Source organism: Pinus tabuliformis, chromosome 5_2 (genome assembly GCF_031772625.1).
Source record: "Pinus tabuliformis cultivar Carrire ecotype Pingquan chromosome 5_2, CPIR1, whole genome shotgun sequence".
NCBI classification, from domain to species: domain Eukaryota; kingdom Viridiplantae; phylum Streptophyta; class Pinopsida; order Pinales; family Pinaceae; genus Pinus; species Pinus tabuliformis.
Window position 1 is genome coordinate 24,740,719 of NC_142306.1, and position 16,731 is coordinate 24,757,449.

General features: G+C 44.7%; 1 pseudogene; it reads left to right on the plus strand.

The window, feature by feature from the left end:
• Positions 1-15,601: 15,601 nt before the first annotated feature.
• Positions 15,602-16,497, plus strand: LOC149157451 (18S ribosomal RNA; annotated as a pseudogene; the record flags this gene model as incomplete).
• Positions 16,498-16,731: the final 234 nt, after the last annotated feature.

A 16,731-nucleotide genomic window follows, 5' to 3' on the forward strand; every position in this document is an offset into this window, starting at 1 on the left:
AACTTCTTTAATGGTTGCAGCCTTTCGGGGGTGCACGGGGTGTAGAAGCTGGTGAACAGGCTTAGCACCCGGATACATAGGTATCTCATGCACCACAATGCTAGGATCAATGCCGGGCATTTCTTCGTAGGACCAAGAAAAAACATCACGAAATTCGCGAAAAAGATCAGTATAAAGTTGAATTTCCTCCGGAGTGCAAGTGACTCCGACATGAATATGCTCGACAATCCTTGGTTTTGTAGAGATGTTGATGGGCTGGGTCTACGTGATGTTTCCCATATTTCCTTCAGAAGACACTTGATAAACTTGAATAGGTGTTTGAAGGGGTTGAGATGGGAGACAAGGAGCAAACTACTCGGGACAGGTAAGCATTTCCTGATGGGCAGGGAGAAATGAAGAACGATGGTGATGATCAGACCAAGGAGGTTCCTTGAGAGACATTGTCTCGATAATGGCTTCATCAGAAGGAAATATTTCCTTTAAAAGATCCGAAGAAGCATCATCTCCAAGCCAAGGGGAATGAACGTACGAGTCGGGAGCCCTACTCGAAAGAGCAGGTTCAGAAGGGGGAGCTGATGCAGAAATAATTTCGATGTAGTTGAGCTCGGCAGGACTCAACGGCATCTCATCGCCCCAAGATTCTACCTGATCAGTAGGAGGAAGAACCCACGGATCAGAGCGAACAGAAATCATATTGATAGGAGCAACGTTAGGAGGTGGGAGTGAAAACACACCCAACAGGGCAGGATCTTTAAAAGGTCCAGCTCCCACACTCCCATATGGGGTTGAGGTATGCTCCACAAAAGGTACGTTGCCTTCAAAAGAGGAGGCGAAGAAGGATATCTGGTCTACGGTGACAATCTTCCCCTGATGAGGGAAATGAATGACATGAAATAGAGATGAAGCCACAGCTCGCATGGCATATTTCCAGCTACGTACCAAAATGAGGTTGTAGGTGAGATTAGCATCAACAGCTTCAACTTCCACTTCGACCGTCTTCCCTTCCAAAGAAATGGGCAAACGTTGGAGTATACCATAAGGGTGAGACTTTCTCCCATCAAAGGCTTCCAAGGTCGTAGGAGACTGGTTCAGAGTCGGAGAACAAATAGCCTTCCAATAGGCAACAGACATGATGCAAGTTGAAGCACCTTCATCAATGACTGTACGATGAATCATGTTAGAATTAATAATGACCTGTATGAGGAAGGAAATTTGGTGAGGTAGTCTCGGTGTATGGATTTCCAGGTCAAAAGTAATCAGAATCGAGTCAGCCGGGTCTATGCCACCGATGGACGATAGAAACGACTTCCTCTGAGAGGGGCAGCGCTGGAGTACTTCTAAGGCGGACACAGCTGACGGAGCCTGAGCTAAGTCCTCAACAATGCTCTAGTGTTGAGCAGCACAAGAATTAGGGTCGTAAGAAGATTTTCACAGTACACCTTTCGAAGGGGGTCGAACAGGCATCTCAGTGCTAGGTCTCTCGATATGGAGCGGGCCAGAACTGGATGGAGGAGTGCTAGAGGGGACCTCAGGCTCTTTCCTGGTAGGCGATGGATACTCTTTTTCCTAAGTACTGATGTGGATGGAATCGTCCCAGCCATAAATACTTGAGAACCAAAGGAAGAATAGGGTTGAGATGGATCAGCCACCATTTGCATTTGCTGTGAGGGAAAAGGTTCTTTGAGCACAACAGGAGTCCCAGGAGCACCTTTCAACAAATGACTAACTTGAGACTGCCTGGGGCAATCTTTGGTATAGTGATCCTTGTCACAGATAAGACAAGGGTACTTGGGCTTGCGTTTGGTGCCTTCCTCGGGTGGAGGTTTAGGGGAATCTTGCTTAGGTTTATCCACTTTATTCTTTCCTTTTCCCTTCTTCTTTCCTTTCTAGGCCTTGTTCACCGTGGTGGACTGGATGACGTTAACCTTGGAAGTATTACCAGAATTGGATACAACCTAAGAAGTATCGTCGTTCGAAGCATTCAACTTTTTCTTCCCAGGGTTCGCGGAAATTTTCTTTGAAGGCAGATTAATGGAACCAATGATACCATCAAAAGATGGTGTTGGCGGGGCTTTGGAAGTTCCTAGTCTCGGGGCATCAGGAAAATAATCATATAACGTACCAGACTGGGAGTAAACCAAGTCAAGGTACTAGGCGCGTGCAATAGCTTTCTCTTCAGTTACACATGCCCCCATAACAATGTCTCGTGCTATCGAACCGACGAATGAAGTCATGAACCAGTCGGTAAAAATCTGATCGGGAATCCAAAAATTAATCAAAAAACGATGCCATCTCCATTCATGGATATGATCAGAGATATGTGTAGCCATTATCTTTTTTAAGGATGTCAGGAGGCGTGTGCCTGTTTCATATCGAATTGGCAACTGAAAATGAGTTAAAAATGCCATAGCCAACAAGTTAAAATCCTGAAAAGATCCACGAGATAACTCAATATACCATTTAGCCATAGAGCCAGTGAGAGTCCTTTGGAAAAGGCAAAGCTGGATTGAATAATCAAGCCATGAATTTGTTGAACACCATAGATGATAAGTCATGACGTGAGCTTGAGGATCTTCTCCAGCTTTACCGTCGAATTTGGGACAGTCACCGGGAATCTTAGTTGGAACCGGTGGCCAATACGGATTATGAGGAATAGGATCATTTTTCAGTTTGGACACATCCGGTAATTCCAACATCACTAAAAAGGGTAATTGAGGGTTAAAGGACATCTGGGGCTGTGGATAGGAAGGAGTACTAGAGTTCCAGCCAGCTGGTGGTTGCCCCCATTGATTTTGTCTGGACGGATTTGGCCCAGGAGGGTTTTGTCCGTAGGGATTTTGTCCATAAGGGTTATAAGATGGCTGACCTTGGATTTTCCCCCCAGCATTCCATTGATTACCAACTTGGCCTGCAGGAGCAACATAAGGTTGATGGTAATTCTGATAAGGACTTACCTATAGTTGTTGATAATTTTGATACGGGGAAAATTGAATTTGCCTTTGGGATTGCTGGAAACCATAAGGCGGCTGAGCTCCAAACTGAGCCTAAGAGGCAGGTTGAATTTGATAGGCTGGTTGGGTTTGAGATCCAACCTGCATTTGAAAACTGGATTGGGTCTGGGGCCTAGCCTAGGGCTAAAAACCGGGTTGAGCTTGAGAAGCGACAATCATTTCAGTGCCTAGTTGAGCAGGCCTAGAAGGATGTCCTTGAGAAAATTGAGGCTGAGTCATCTGGCCAGAACGTTGACCTAGTTGAGATTGATATTGGCCCATCTGCCCAGAAGGTTGAACTTGATGGGTGATGGGCTATCCTTGCACAACTGAGGGTTGTCCCGACAGACGGGATGGCTGAGCGAATTGGACATTTGGTTGACCTGATTGGATTTGAGGCTGACCGACCTGCCTAGATGCTTGACCATACTAGACAGTGGGCTGGCCTTACTGAACGTAAGGCTGACCAACTTGCCCAGAAGGATAACCTTGCTGGCCACCAAGCTGACCTTGTTGCATGTAAGGTTGTTCCGGATTACCAAAAGGTTGCGCAAAATAGGTAAAAGACGGACCGCCAGAAGCTGAAGGTTGTCCCTGAAAGGGTTGTCCTTGTGGGCCTCCAAGTTGCCCTGGATAAGACTGCCCATAATACTACTTCCCTTGAGAGGTTTGCATGTAATATGGTTGGCCTTGATTAGGTGGTCTTGAAGATGTGCAGGCGATACTTGGCCACCGCCATAACGAGTGGGGGTTCAAGCAACGGATAACGGGACCGAGACTTCCACCACAGGCTAAGGTGGCAGAGGTCCACAGTAATAGATATGAGCTCCTCTAGAATCATAATAATGATATGGATTTTGAGGGTCCGCATTCTAAAGAGCATGCAAATATTCATCATATGCCCCCCCTGCTAGGATAGAACTAGAAGAAGGTGGGGCACCTAGTGTAGGGTCAAAAACTCCGGGTACGGATGCCGATGGGCCACTGTAAGCTGACCCTAAAGACGTTCTAGCAGCAGCGGTCACAACTGAGGATGTAGTAATGGAACCGAAAACGGGGGTTGAAGAAGCCACACAAACAGTTGGTATAGTCGGGACGGAAGTGACATGCATATTGTGAATATGAGGAATAAAGGACTCCGAGGTTGGAGTGATGGTGTGTGACCACATAGAACTCATGGAGGGATTCCTATAAGACATAACATCCCTTAACGCCTTATAGTGTAAAGGTAATGTAACACCAAGAGGGGTGATACAAAAGGGTGGAGTTTCCATTGAGGTGGGAATTTCACCACTCGTCACAACAGACTCTTCACTTGTGACAGGGGATGTGTCCTCCATATCCGAAGAAGACATTGGGACCGAAACACTGGGAGGAGTAGGAGGGATATCTTCTTCAGAAGGCTCCCAAATGGGGTTCCAGTGAATTTCGTAAGTCTCGTCCTCTGGAGCATGAGAGTTAATCAGTTGGATACTCGTAATAACAGGGAGAGTATCACTCATAAGTGGTACCTCGGGAGCAATAGAAGAAGGAGACCCTTGGTCACTTGGAACGGGAGACGGGATTGGTGATTCCTCCATGATGACAACTTCAAAAGATCCTAGGGAAACTAATGAGAAAGGACCCTACTCAAGCTAACAAAAACAAGATATAACCGGGTAAATGTGAATCGTGGCCAAATAAATTTTAAGACACAGGAACAAAACTTGACCTTTTCATTTTTAAAGAGTTGAGAAAAGGACAAAAGATGACTCTAGTCGCCTTCGAATATTTAATGAGCCAGAAGTGACAAGTGCTCGGATGGACCTTTTCTTTTAGGGAGTCTGAAAGGGAACAAAAGTGACTACTCTGGAGAACTAGGAAAAAAGGTTTACCAAACAAATCCGTAAAACTGCATATACACCTTGGCAATCATATGAAAACCAAGGACTTTCCATACGGCAGTCATCTTCCCGAATGTTGTGCTCAGTGCATTACGGCTTGTAAGGTGGTAGACACGGCTTCCTATAGATAAAGGATGATAACCTAGTGGGGTCTCCCCATATACTCGACGGTACGTGGGAGCACAATTCCGTACTAGACCACTATTGAGTCACAAAAGGAGGAATCACCCAACCTTGAGTGGAAACAAAAGTGACTAAGTTTAACGACACTGGAGCACGTCTCTAGCCTAGACCTCTAAATGTGTGCGTTATGTTCCAATGCGTTGTTCCAATGCATTGTTATATTTATTCAGTTCATTTTAAAGTTGATCTTGGATTATGTTTTAGTTTTCAGGCCTTACTGTATGTATATAACAAAACCTAGGATGCAGCTAAAATGAATGAAATATCCTTTTTCTTTCATGAACACCTACCTATGGGAGGATAGAGAGATCATTCCCAAACCAAGAAAACCAAGGCAACAAACTGTCACTCAATGCTAACAGACATCAATTCTTAAAGTGCACGGATACTACTAATGAGAGATCTAATCATTCGCTTTTCAATATGCAACTTGAAATGCAAATTTACTTTCACTTTCACATGCCAAATGAAATGCAATCTTTTTGATTTTGATGCCTTTAATCTAAAGAAACCAATAAGAAACAAACAAATGTGGAAAAATGGTTGATCCAAACAATTGTAATCTATGTCCGGGTAGTGAAGAGAAATTGAAACAATGCTGAGATTGGTCCAATTACAATCACCAAACAATCAACCAAAAGTAAGCAAAGGGGAAGGCTCAATCAAACCAACAGCAAGTAGCAAATGAAACCTTGCAAACAATCAACCAAGCAAAACTGATCCAAAGGACTTGAAACAATGAAACTAGGTCACAAAGCAATAGAAACAAGATTCATTTAACAAAGCTTACAGTAGAGTGTCTAAACCTTCAAACAATGAAAAACAAGTCATCAACCAAGTGAGAACAACAAGGGACTAGCAAGACTGACGAGTTCAGGAGGCAGGATTGAAAAAATTCAATTCTACAGCAATCAATGCGGGCAATACACTGGCAATAAAGCGCTGATAAAGAACGACATGCAGCAACAAAGCGACGCCAACACGGAAGTACACGTGTTTTCCGTGATGGTTCGATTTACAGAACTGTCGCAACTGTTAGGTGTAATAACGCGATGGACAGGATATTACAAAAAGGGTGACGCGATGACAACGCGACTGTTAAATTAAAAAACGCGATGATGTTCAAAACAACCACAGGCGGGCCAAAAAACTCCCAAATCAAAACAATCAATCTTTAAGCAAAAAGGACATTTCCCAGATCAGGCTAGGAAACTCAGAAAACAGATAACTAGTTCCCAAACTCAAAAAGAGAGTAAAACAAAAACTCAAGGCAAGAGTAAAGAAGAAAAAAAACAAATGCCAGCTCCCCAGTGGAGTCGCCAATTTGTGATGCAGGAAAGTGTTCCCTCTGCGGACAGAGGCAACCCCTCTAGCCCTAGAGTGGGTCTAGTCACAAACAAGGACAAATCAACAACAATTTCCCTTAAATAGTTCAAGTTGGAGGCCTACCTCGACCTATGGTCGATGGAGTTCCGTTGCGCTACTCCAGCTTCTGCTTCTTTCTTCCAATGAGTAATCAACCTGAAACAAAGCAAAAGAAGTACAACAAAGCGCGTAACCAGATACAACAATGATCTATTTACCCATAAAGTCAAGAAATCATGAGTTATCTAGTACATTGTATACAAGACATAGGAAAACATCAATGATTGCATTAATTATGAAATAGAATAAGCTTACAACCAAGAACTTGACGTCACAAGCCTCCTCAGAAGGGTCCAGCTAGCATGTTCCTTAAGCATTCACACTTAGAGATGGATCTCCCAATACATAAGTCTCTCTCACTCACAAGTTTTACACAAGATCAAAGGCACTTCACAACCTTCCTCAAGCTCTCAACAAACCCACAGTTGTCACACTCTGTTATGCTTCTTAACCTGCAAAGCGATACCCAAACATAGAATTTGCGAAGAAAAATACCGAGAACACAAAATATACGAAGAAAATATACCCAGAGCACAGAATAGCAATGATTTTATTATCCAGAGAGAAATGTTCACAGGCCTCTTCGAGGGGGCAACCTCCAATAGAGCAGAGCTCGATTACAAAACAAGACACAATACTCCTCGCAGGGAGTCTCTATCCTTTATATATGACTCCTACATGCAATACCACGAGCCAATATCGTGGATTTTATTAATACCATCTATCTAATACTACCGCCCATTTACCATCTAACTAATACTACCGCCCATTTGCAACTAACTGTGGTCCCGTCATTAACTGCGGGTTAACCACTTACAATTATTAATATGGGCTTTATTGACTATTGACTATGACGTGATCCCATGACATAAATAAGGGGGTTAGGGTGGGACCCTAACATGCCCTCCCCCTTAAGACTAGCCTTGTCCTCAAGGCTGAAGCTGCGGAAACTGCTGAAGAATAGCAGCTGGTTCCCAAGTTGCATCTTCCGGCGAGGTGTCTTTCCATTTGACTAGGACCTCCTTGATCACGCGGCCACGCAGGTGCTTGTCTCGTGTGTCCATAACCTGTTCAGGTTGAAGCCAGATTGATCCTTCTTCATCCAATTCGGGTAGACTGGTTTGAACTCGGCAATTGTTCCCAATCACTTTCTTGAGGCACGATACATGGAAAACTGGATGGATTTTTGCTGTAGGTGGCAAAGCCAGCTTGTAAGCCACTTCTCCAATGCGCTGAAGTACTTGATATGGTCCGTAGAATTTTGGAGAGAGCTTTTGACATCCCTTGTCTTTGAGTGAGGTTTGCTTATATGGTTTCAGCTTCAAAAAGACCTGATCCCCTTCTTGAAATTGGCGCTCTGAGCGATGTTGGTCAGCCTGTTGCTTCATACGGTTCTGAGCTTGATGAAGATTCTCGCGCAAGTGGGCCAACATGGTCGCACGGTGTTGTAAGAGTTGATCCACTACTTGTACTTTGGAGCACCCCGTGAGGTAAGAAGTAGGGGACGGCGGAAGTTGTCCATAGACTGCTTCATAGGGAGTCATTTTGGTGGTGGCATGATAGTTGGTGTTATACCACCATTCCGCCAGAGGTAGCCACTGTGCCCAAAGGTGTTGTTTTTCTGAAGTGAAACACCTAAGGTAGGTTTCTAGACATTTGTTGACTGCTTCTGTCTGACCATCTGTTTGCGGATGATATGAAGTACTGAGTTTGAGTTGAGTGCCTTGTATTCTGAAGAGCTCCTGCCAAAAATTACTGGTGAAGATTGGGTCACGGTCGGACACAATCGAAGTGGGCATGCCATGCAATTTGAAGATTTGATCCATGAAAGTTTGAGCAACCAAAGTAGGGGTGAATGGTTGGGGTAGAGCACAGAAATGAGCATACTTCGATAGTCGTTCCACGACCACCATGATGACTGATTTGTTCCCGGACTTTGGAAGACCTGTAATGAAATCCATGGAGACCTCCATCCAAATTGATGCCGGAATGGGCAATGGTTGTAATGTGCCTGGTGTGTTGACGGTTTCCCCCTTGTGGCGTTGACAGACGTCACATTCTGCTACAAAAGTAAGGATGTCCTGTTTCATGCCGGTCCAAAAAAATGATCGTCTGGTGCGAGCGTATGTCTTCTGAAAGCCCGAATGTCCTGCAATGGGGGAGGAATGCAATTCTGCCAAAATGCGACTTTTGAGGGTGGAGGTTGGTGATATGACGACTCTGTCCTTGTAGCGAAGAATATCATTCTGCCACGAGTAGCCCTTACTGGAATTAGGATCTTCCTGTAATTGAGAAATGAGTTGGGAGAGCTCAGGATGTGAAAACCATTCCCTGCGAGCCTCTTCAATCCAGTCTGGAATGGGGAGGGATATTGCGAGCAGAGTACTTTCCTCCTCAAATTGGCGTGACAATGCATCTGATACCTTGTTGTCTTTCCCTTTCTTGTAAATGATCTCATAATCATAACCCAACATTTTGGCTAACCATTTATTTTGTTGGGGGGAAGATAGGCGTTGCTCCAAAAAATATTTGAGACTGTGATGATCTGTGCGGATTTGGAAACGTCGCCCCAACAAGTAAGGTCGCCAAGTCTCCACTGCATGTAAGATGGCCATCATTTCCTTCTCATAGGTAGATTGGCCCAAGTTCTTCCCACTTAGTTGTTGGCTGGTGAAGGCCAATGGTCGCCCTTCCTGCATTAAGACTGCTCCAATACCTGTTCCTGAAGCATCAGATTCGATGACAAATGTTTTGGTGAAGTCCGGTAGTGCTAAGACCGGAGTGGAACACATGGCGGTTTTGAGAGCGGTAAATGCCTGTTGTGCCTCGTCGTTCCAGAAGAAGGAATTTTTCTTGAGAAGTTGCGTCAGGGGCTTCGCTATGCGGCCATAGTTGCGAACAAATTTACGATAATAGCCTGTGAGACCCAAAAATCCTCTCAAGATTTTCAAGGTCTTAGGTTGAGGCCATTCTTGCATTGCCTGGATCTTTTTGGGATCAACCTTGACACCTTCACGGCCCATAATGTGTCCTAAATACTCAACTTCTTCCATGCCAAACGCACACTTAGACATTTTGACAAATAATTTATGCTTGCTGAGCAGTTGCAAGAGGATATCTACATGCTTAAGATGTGCCGCCCAAGTGCCACTGTAGATGAGGATGTCATCGAAGAAGACCAGGACAAATTTTCTGAGATATGGTCTGAGGAGGTGATTCATAAGGCTCTGAAAAGTGGAGGGGGCATTACAGAGACCAAATGGCATGACCAAGAACTCATAATGGCCTTCATGAGTTCTGAAAGCTGTCTTGGGAATGTCAACTTCCTTCATGCGAATTTGGTGGTAGCCTGAGCGAAGATCCAATTTAGTGAAGAATTGAGCCCCATTGAGTTCGTCCAGCAAATCGTCAACCACTGGGATGGGAAATTTATCTTTGACTGTTAACTTATTGAGGGCCCTGAAGTCTAGACACATCCGCCACTCCCCATCTTTCTTGAGGACCATGACGACTGGAGATGAGTAAGGACTAATACTAGGACGAATGACACCTGCTTCCAACAATTCCTTGATGATTTTTTCTATTTCATTCTTTTGGGTGAACGAATGTCTGTATGGCCGCACATTTGGGGGTTGGGCCCCTGGGACCAATGTGATGCTATGATCATGTTCCCCTCGCGAGGGTGGAAGTTCATGAGGTTTGTCAAAGACCGTCCGATGTTTATTCAAAATCTGTTGCATCTCAGGATTGGCGAAGACATGGTCTCTACTACCTGGATGGCATTAAATTGAGCTACTACTCCATGATGGCCCTTTTTTAACAATTTTTCCATACGATGCGAGCTTATGATAGAAGGGGCTCCTGCTTGTAGCCCACGGAGGGTATGTGTGTAGTCATTCTGCTTAAAACTCATATATAACTCCTGGAAATCCATTGTGATTGGCCCCAGAGTGCGGAGCCATTCCGCACCTAGGACAATGTCGCAGCCTCCCATGTGTATTGCAAACATGTGGGTTTTCAATTGATAATCCCCCATTTGAATTTTGACATTTTCACAGCGACCTTCACATTTCATTGTGCCTCCATCTGCAATCTGGACTTGGAAGTTAGAAACTGCTCGGACATAACAATGCGCTGCTTCAGCGATCTTTTGGTGGATGAAATTATGGGTACTTCCACTATCAATCAAAACTATTACTGGCCGATGTTTAAGAAAACCCCTGATTTTGAGAGTTTGAGGTGAAGAGATTCTAGCCAATGCATGCAGCGAAATCATAGGTTCATCAGATACTATCTCTTGTTGGTTATCTTCTTCGGTCGCCTCTGGTTCCTCAAGTGGTGGATCTTCCTCGGTGGAGTTGTATTTAGTGGCATCGATTTGAAAAAACTTGTGCTCTTTGCATTTATGACCCGGGGAGTATTTTTCATCACAGTAGTAACATAGTCCTTGCTTCCTTCTTTCAGCCATTTCTGCAGGTGACACCTTTTGAATCTTAAGTGTTTGGGTCATATTGGGAGCCTGTGAGGGACGACCTTTAGCGGGAAAATTGAGGCGGCTGGATTGAGCTGTTAATGCCCGTTCGACCTTACGGGCTACCTGGCAAGCTTCGTTCCATGTGCGGGGGTGGTGGAGTAGAACCTGAGCTTTGATGGCTTCTTTAAGACCGCTGATAAAGCATTCCATGTAGAATTCATCTGTGAGACCCTGAGTGCGGAAGGCTAAGGCTTCAAAAGCGGTAATATATTCATCCACTGTACCCGTCTGTCGGAGCTTAGTGAGACGCCCCAAAAAAGAGTCTTCCTGTTCAAAGCGATTTCGAAGAGCTTTGGTAAATTGGCCCAAATTCCGGAATTGTCCATTGCATCGCTGATACCATTCCTTCCATTCCCATCGTTCACTGTCCAAGTACATGGTTCCCACCATAAGCTTAGTCCCCTCATCTATGATATGATTCAATTGAAAATACTGCTCCATTTGTGCTAGCCATGCGGACGTGTGAGAACCGTCAAATTTATGCATATCCAACTTGGGAGGTCTCTGATTGGGTGGTGGATGGGTGTGCCAAACGTGAGGAGAGTGGCTAGATTCCCCATCATGGTATTCATGACCCTTATACTCCTCCTCGCGGGCTGGCATCTTGCCCTTGTCCGTTAGTAGGCCATCTAATCCTTTAAGATGAGTTTCGATCCGTGCCACCGTAGAGCTGAGGGAGTGCACCTCTTCTTCTATTTTTTCTATCCTTTCAGTGGCCATTGCTTGAGCGCGAGTTTCTACCATACACCTTTCTGACGAAAATTTGGGACCGCCGAATTTTTTTTTACAAAGAATTGAATGGTACCACCTTGCTCAGCTCGTCGTCCTGATTCTGATGGGCTAGGTCACCAAAAAGCGCCCCGGAAGATCTCAGACTTTTTTTTTTTATTTTTTTTTTATTTTTTTTAGAAAACTCCTAACGGAGTTTTACTCCTTTCTGATCAATACTGCAGTCGCCAAATCCTCAAAATGTCAATGCCACCAAAAGTCCTGCGAAAATCATATGCAGGTGTAGGAACCCTTCGCAACTACTCCGATCTGATGGATCTGAGATATCTGAATGGTGGAACACTGCTGCTGCTGATCTGAAATATTCGATCTGGTGGATCTGAGAGATCTGAATGGTGGAACAACTGCCGCCCCTGAACGGGAATAGATGATGTGTGATCCCCCAATAGAAAAGGGAACTATGGTCTTGGGGAGTGTCAGGTGCTACAGATCGCAATATACATAAGGGTTTGACAGTAGTACTCGGCCCAATGTTTCAGGGCTCTAACTAAGGAGGATCGACCATACCCTTAGCCGTACAACCCGACTACCCTATCGTACGGGCGAGTAATCTCTCCGAGTGTTGTTCTCGGTGTACTGTAGCAACAAGACGGCCGAAGTTTTATCTATGGCGAGGTTTCAAGGGAGCTAGGGGGCTTCCTATATACCCAGAGGGTACGTGGAAGACAGTCCGTGCGCGGTTCTGTCTAATGCGCTACTACTCGAAGGGGTACCCACAGGGGTTACAAGGGAGTCCAACAGATGTGACCACCTCTTGTATTTCCTGTGTGCATGCCTCCCCAAATCCACAGGTTTATGCGCTTAACGACAGATCCCGTGGTTTAAAGACGCCGGAACACGTCTCTAGCCTAAAAAAATTTTGCTAAAATTTGGAGATCCCACCGAGCCCTGGAAAGTGCTCTGATACCACTTGTTATGCTTCTTAACCTGCAAAGCGATACCCAAACATAGAATTTGTGAAGAAAAATACCGAGAACACAAAATATGCGAAGAAAATATACCCAGAGCACAGAATAGCAATGATTTTATTATCCAGAGAGAAATGTTCACAGGCCTCTTCGAGGGGGCAACCTCCAATAGAGCAGAGCTCGATTACAAAACAAGACACAATACTCCTCGCAGGGAGTCTCTATCCTTTATATATGACTCCTACATGCAATACCACGAGCCAATATCGTGGATTTTATTAATACCATCTATCTAATACTACCGCCCATTTACCATCTAACTAATACTACCGCCCATTTGCAACTAACTGTGGTCCCGTCATTAACTGCGGGTTAACCACTTACAATTATTAATATGGGCTTTATTGACTCTTGACTATGACGTGATCCCATGACATAAATAAGGGGGTTAGGGTGGGACCCTAACACACTCACACCAGCTATCTAGCAAACTCACAGTAATAACAACAACACTCCAAAGACTAAGAATTCCAAACTAGCAGCTCATAGCGGTGAGAGCTTAAATAGGAGAAGGAGTCTCCATGAAAGGTGGGAGGATGAGCTTATCTCCAACAAAGGTAGCACAAATGACGGAACAGCCACGCCAGAGAAAGGAGGGCGACATAAATAAGGCCAACAACCAGGTCTGGAGTCATCTGGAAGGCCGACTGTTGGAACAAATTCGCCCAATCTAGATCATCGCAGGCACATAACTGGTTTGCCATGCCGACATCGCTATTAAATAGCGTAGCTAGTCATTTCATTGTGGGAAACTACAAAATACAGTTGCACTGTCACATGAAATTCGACCATCGAAGGAATCACGCGTACTTCTGCGGCGGGAGCGCTTCTGGACTGTTTTAGAGCACCCATCAGCACGTTTATTTGGCAAACAGACGCGATGATGCAGAAACCTTTGGAAAAGTGGTTCATTTGGCAACATGAGAGAGCACTTGTCTAACATGAGCATGTATGACTTGGACACATAACACAATAGGGAGACTGGAGTGAAGACAGTGACAAATTACTGTGTAACACCCGGTAACAAAAATTCAAATATATTTATTTATAGTAGAAGAGAGGATTACAACCACTTGGTCTGACCCAGCGCCATCCTCCTAGCTTGAAAGCCCTCTTCACCTCATACAAAGAAAGATCACCCAACAATATCTTCAAAGAGAAACTAGCAGCACCTCTTTGAAAATTACCAAATTCCAACCTCTGGATCTCTGGGATGAGGGATCCATATATAGATATTTGTAGGGGGGTGAGTTAGCTTCTAGGACTTTTATTAGTGTCATCTCTCTGATAATTCTTGGTTCTACTTGGAGATTTCATGATCTCTTACTCATCCTTTGGTGAATTCAGGGAGGAAAGTGTCAAATGAGCAACTTCTAAAAGATTCTTAGGGTCTCCACCTTGAAACCTGCTTGTGCCATTTGTCTACTCTCACTCATCGCACCCTACAGAAGGGCCTTCCAGTATGCATCGCACTTTTTCCATGTGGCAGGTGAGATGCATAGCACCCTTTGCTCTGGGCAGTCTGTATAGTCCTGATTTGAGCAGTTCTGAGTGTTTTTTCATGGAAAACTTCTGGGAGATGATGTAATCAGTTGACCTCGCTCCTTTAGGGTATGAAACAACACTTTTAAGGACTTAGAAGCCCTTGGTTTATGGACATATGTGACTAGGGTTGCAGTGCCCAAATATGTCTATAACACCTGTATGTAGGGTGTGTGGGGTGCGGAATTGTTCGATCCCTCCTCCTGTTTGGATGTGTTCTTGTATTGTGTAGCAAGCCTCTTGATTTTCATTTGTTCCTTCCTTTGCCTTTGCATCATGGTTGTTGCAGGCAGTAAATTGATTGAGGTCCACCGTTTCTGCTATCCGGGTGGACTCCTAGATGGCGTCGGTGTGGGGCGGGGAGGGTCGAGGGGCATTTCTAAGAGAGGTTGTGGGATCGGTTGGCCTTGTTTTATTTCCTTCTGTTTCCTTTGCATTAAGTCTACCGTAGGCCATCATGCGATCGAGGTCCATCGTTGCTGCTATCTGGGTGGATTCCTAGGTGGCCTCTGTGCGGGGAGGGGAGGGTTGGGGGAAATTTCTAGGGGAGGTTGCGGGCTCGGTTTGTCTTGTATTATTTCCTTCCCTTGCCTTTGTGTCGAGGCTACCACATGTGATCATCTGATCGAGGTCCATTGTTGCTGCTATCTGTGTGGACTCCTAGGTGGCATTGGTGTGGGGTTGGGAGGTTTGTATGACCTCTCTATGATAGGATTTGTGGTCGGTTGTCCTCTTTTTATTTCCTTCCTTTTCCTTCACATCAAGGCTACCACAAGTGATTGGGAGATCAAGGTCCATCCTTGCTGCTGTCCAGGTGGATTCCTAGGTGGCCTCGGTGCAGGGTGGGGAGGGTTGGGGCTAATTTATAATATAGAGGTTGCGTGGTTGGTCATTCTCCATTCATTTCATTTGCATCGAGGCTACCGGCGGTGATTGGGAGATCAAGGTCCACCATTGCTGCTGTCCGGGTGGACTCCTAGGTGGCCTCAGTGCGGTGCATGGAGGCTTTTGGAGGCATTTCTAAAGGAGTGGGTGAGTGATCACTCATTTCATTATTGGTTGGGGCATGGTTGCAAACTCTGAAGTGGTCTTGGTGCGTTTTGGCTCAGCAGGTCTACCCATTTGTTCGCCATGTCCTTGGCATGTTGCATGTGCTTCCTTCTTGGGATGCAAGAGGTGCAAGGCATAAAAATTTACATGATATTTTGATATATCTTTGACTTGAGGGTGTTCAGGTTGGCTCTTGGTAAGAGAGCTCCTGGAATTCCCTTTGAAGTGGAAGAGTGCTACCTGGTTGATCTTGCCAGTAGTCATATGCTTGTCTCAAAGATTAAGCCATGCATGTCTAAGTATGAACTAATTCAGACTGTGAAACTATGGATGGCTCATAAAATCAGTTATAGTTTTTTGGATGGTACCATACTAATCAGATAACTGTAGTAATTCTAGAGCTAATACATGCACCAAGTCCTGAATCTTTGGAAGGGATGCATTTTTTAGATAAAGGGCTAGCGTGGGCTTGCCTACATCTCCAGTGAATCATGATAACTCGACTAATCACACAGCCCTTGTGCTGGAAATGCTTCATACAAATTTCTGCCCTATCAACTTTTGATGGTAGGATAGAGACCTACCATGGTGGTGATGGGTGACAGAGAATTAGGGTTCGATTCCGGAGAGGGAGCCTGAGAAATGGCTACCACATCCAAGGAAGGCAACAGGCATGCAAATTACCCAATCCTGACATGGGGAGGTGGTGACAATAAATAACAATATTGGGCTCATCGAGTCTGGTAATTGGAAGGTGTACAATCTAAATCCCTTAACTAGGATCCATTGGAGGGAAATTCTGGTGCTAGCAACCACAGTAATTCCAACTCCAATAGTGTATATCTAAGTTGTTGTAGTTAAAAAGCTCATAGCTGGATCTTGGATTGTAAAGGTCGGTTCACCTACTTGGTGTGCACCTGCCCTTCGGTCCCTTTTGTCGGCGGCGTGCTCCTGGCCTTATTTGGTTGGGCCGCGACTCTATTACGGGAAAATTTAGTGTCTTTTCGAACAACTAACCCCTAGACCTAGTAGCAAGTCTAGAAAAATAGTTAAAGTAATTCCATTGATTTTCCTATAGCTAACAAATAAAATAAAGAGGAGAAAAAGTACCAACCTGTATCTCTTGCTCAATCCCTCTTCCCTTTGACCGCTTTTGCTACTCCCTTCCGTACTTAACTCGCTTGAAAGGTACTGCACATAGACCGAGACAGAAAACCATCAAAGCATACATATCGATCTATTAACTAAACATACTATAGAATCGAAAGTACAATATACATCACCTAACACATGAATGGGAAAAATCATAGAGCTCTTTATTCATAGAAAGGAAGATTACAACCCATGTAGATGTATGATTGATTCAA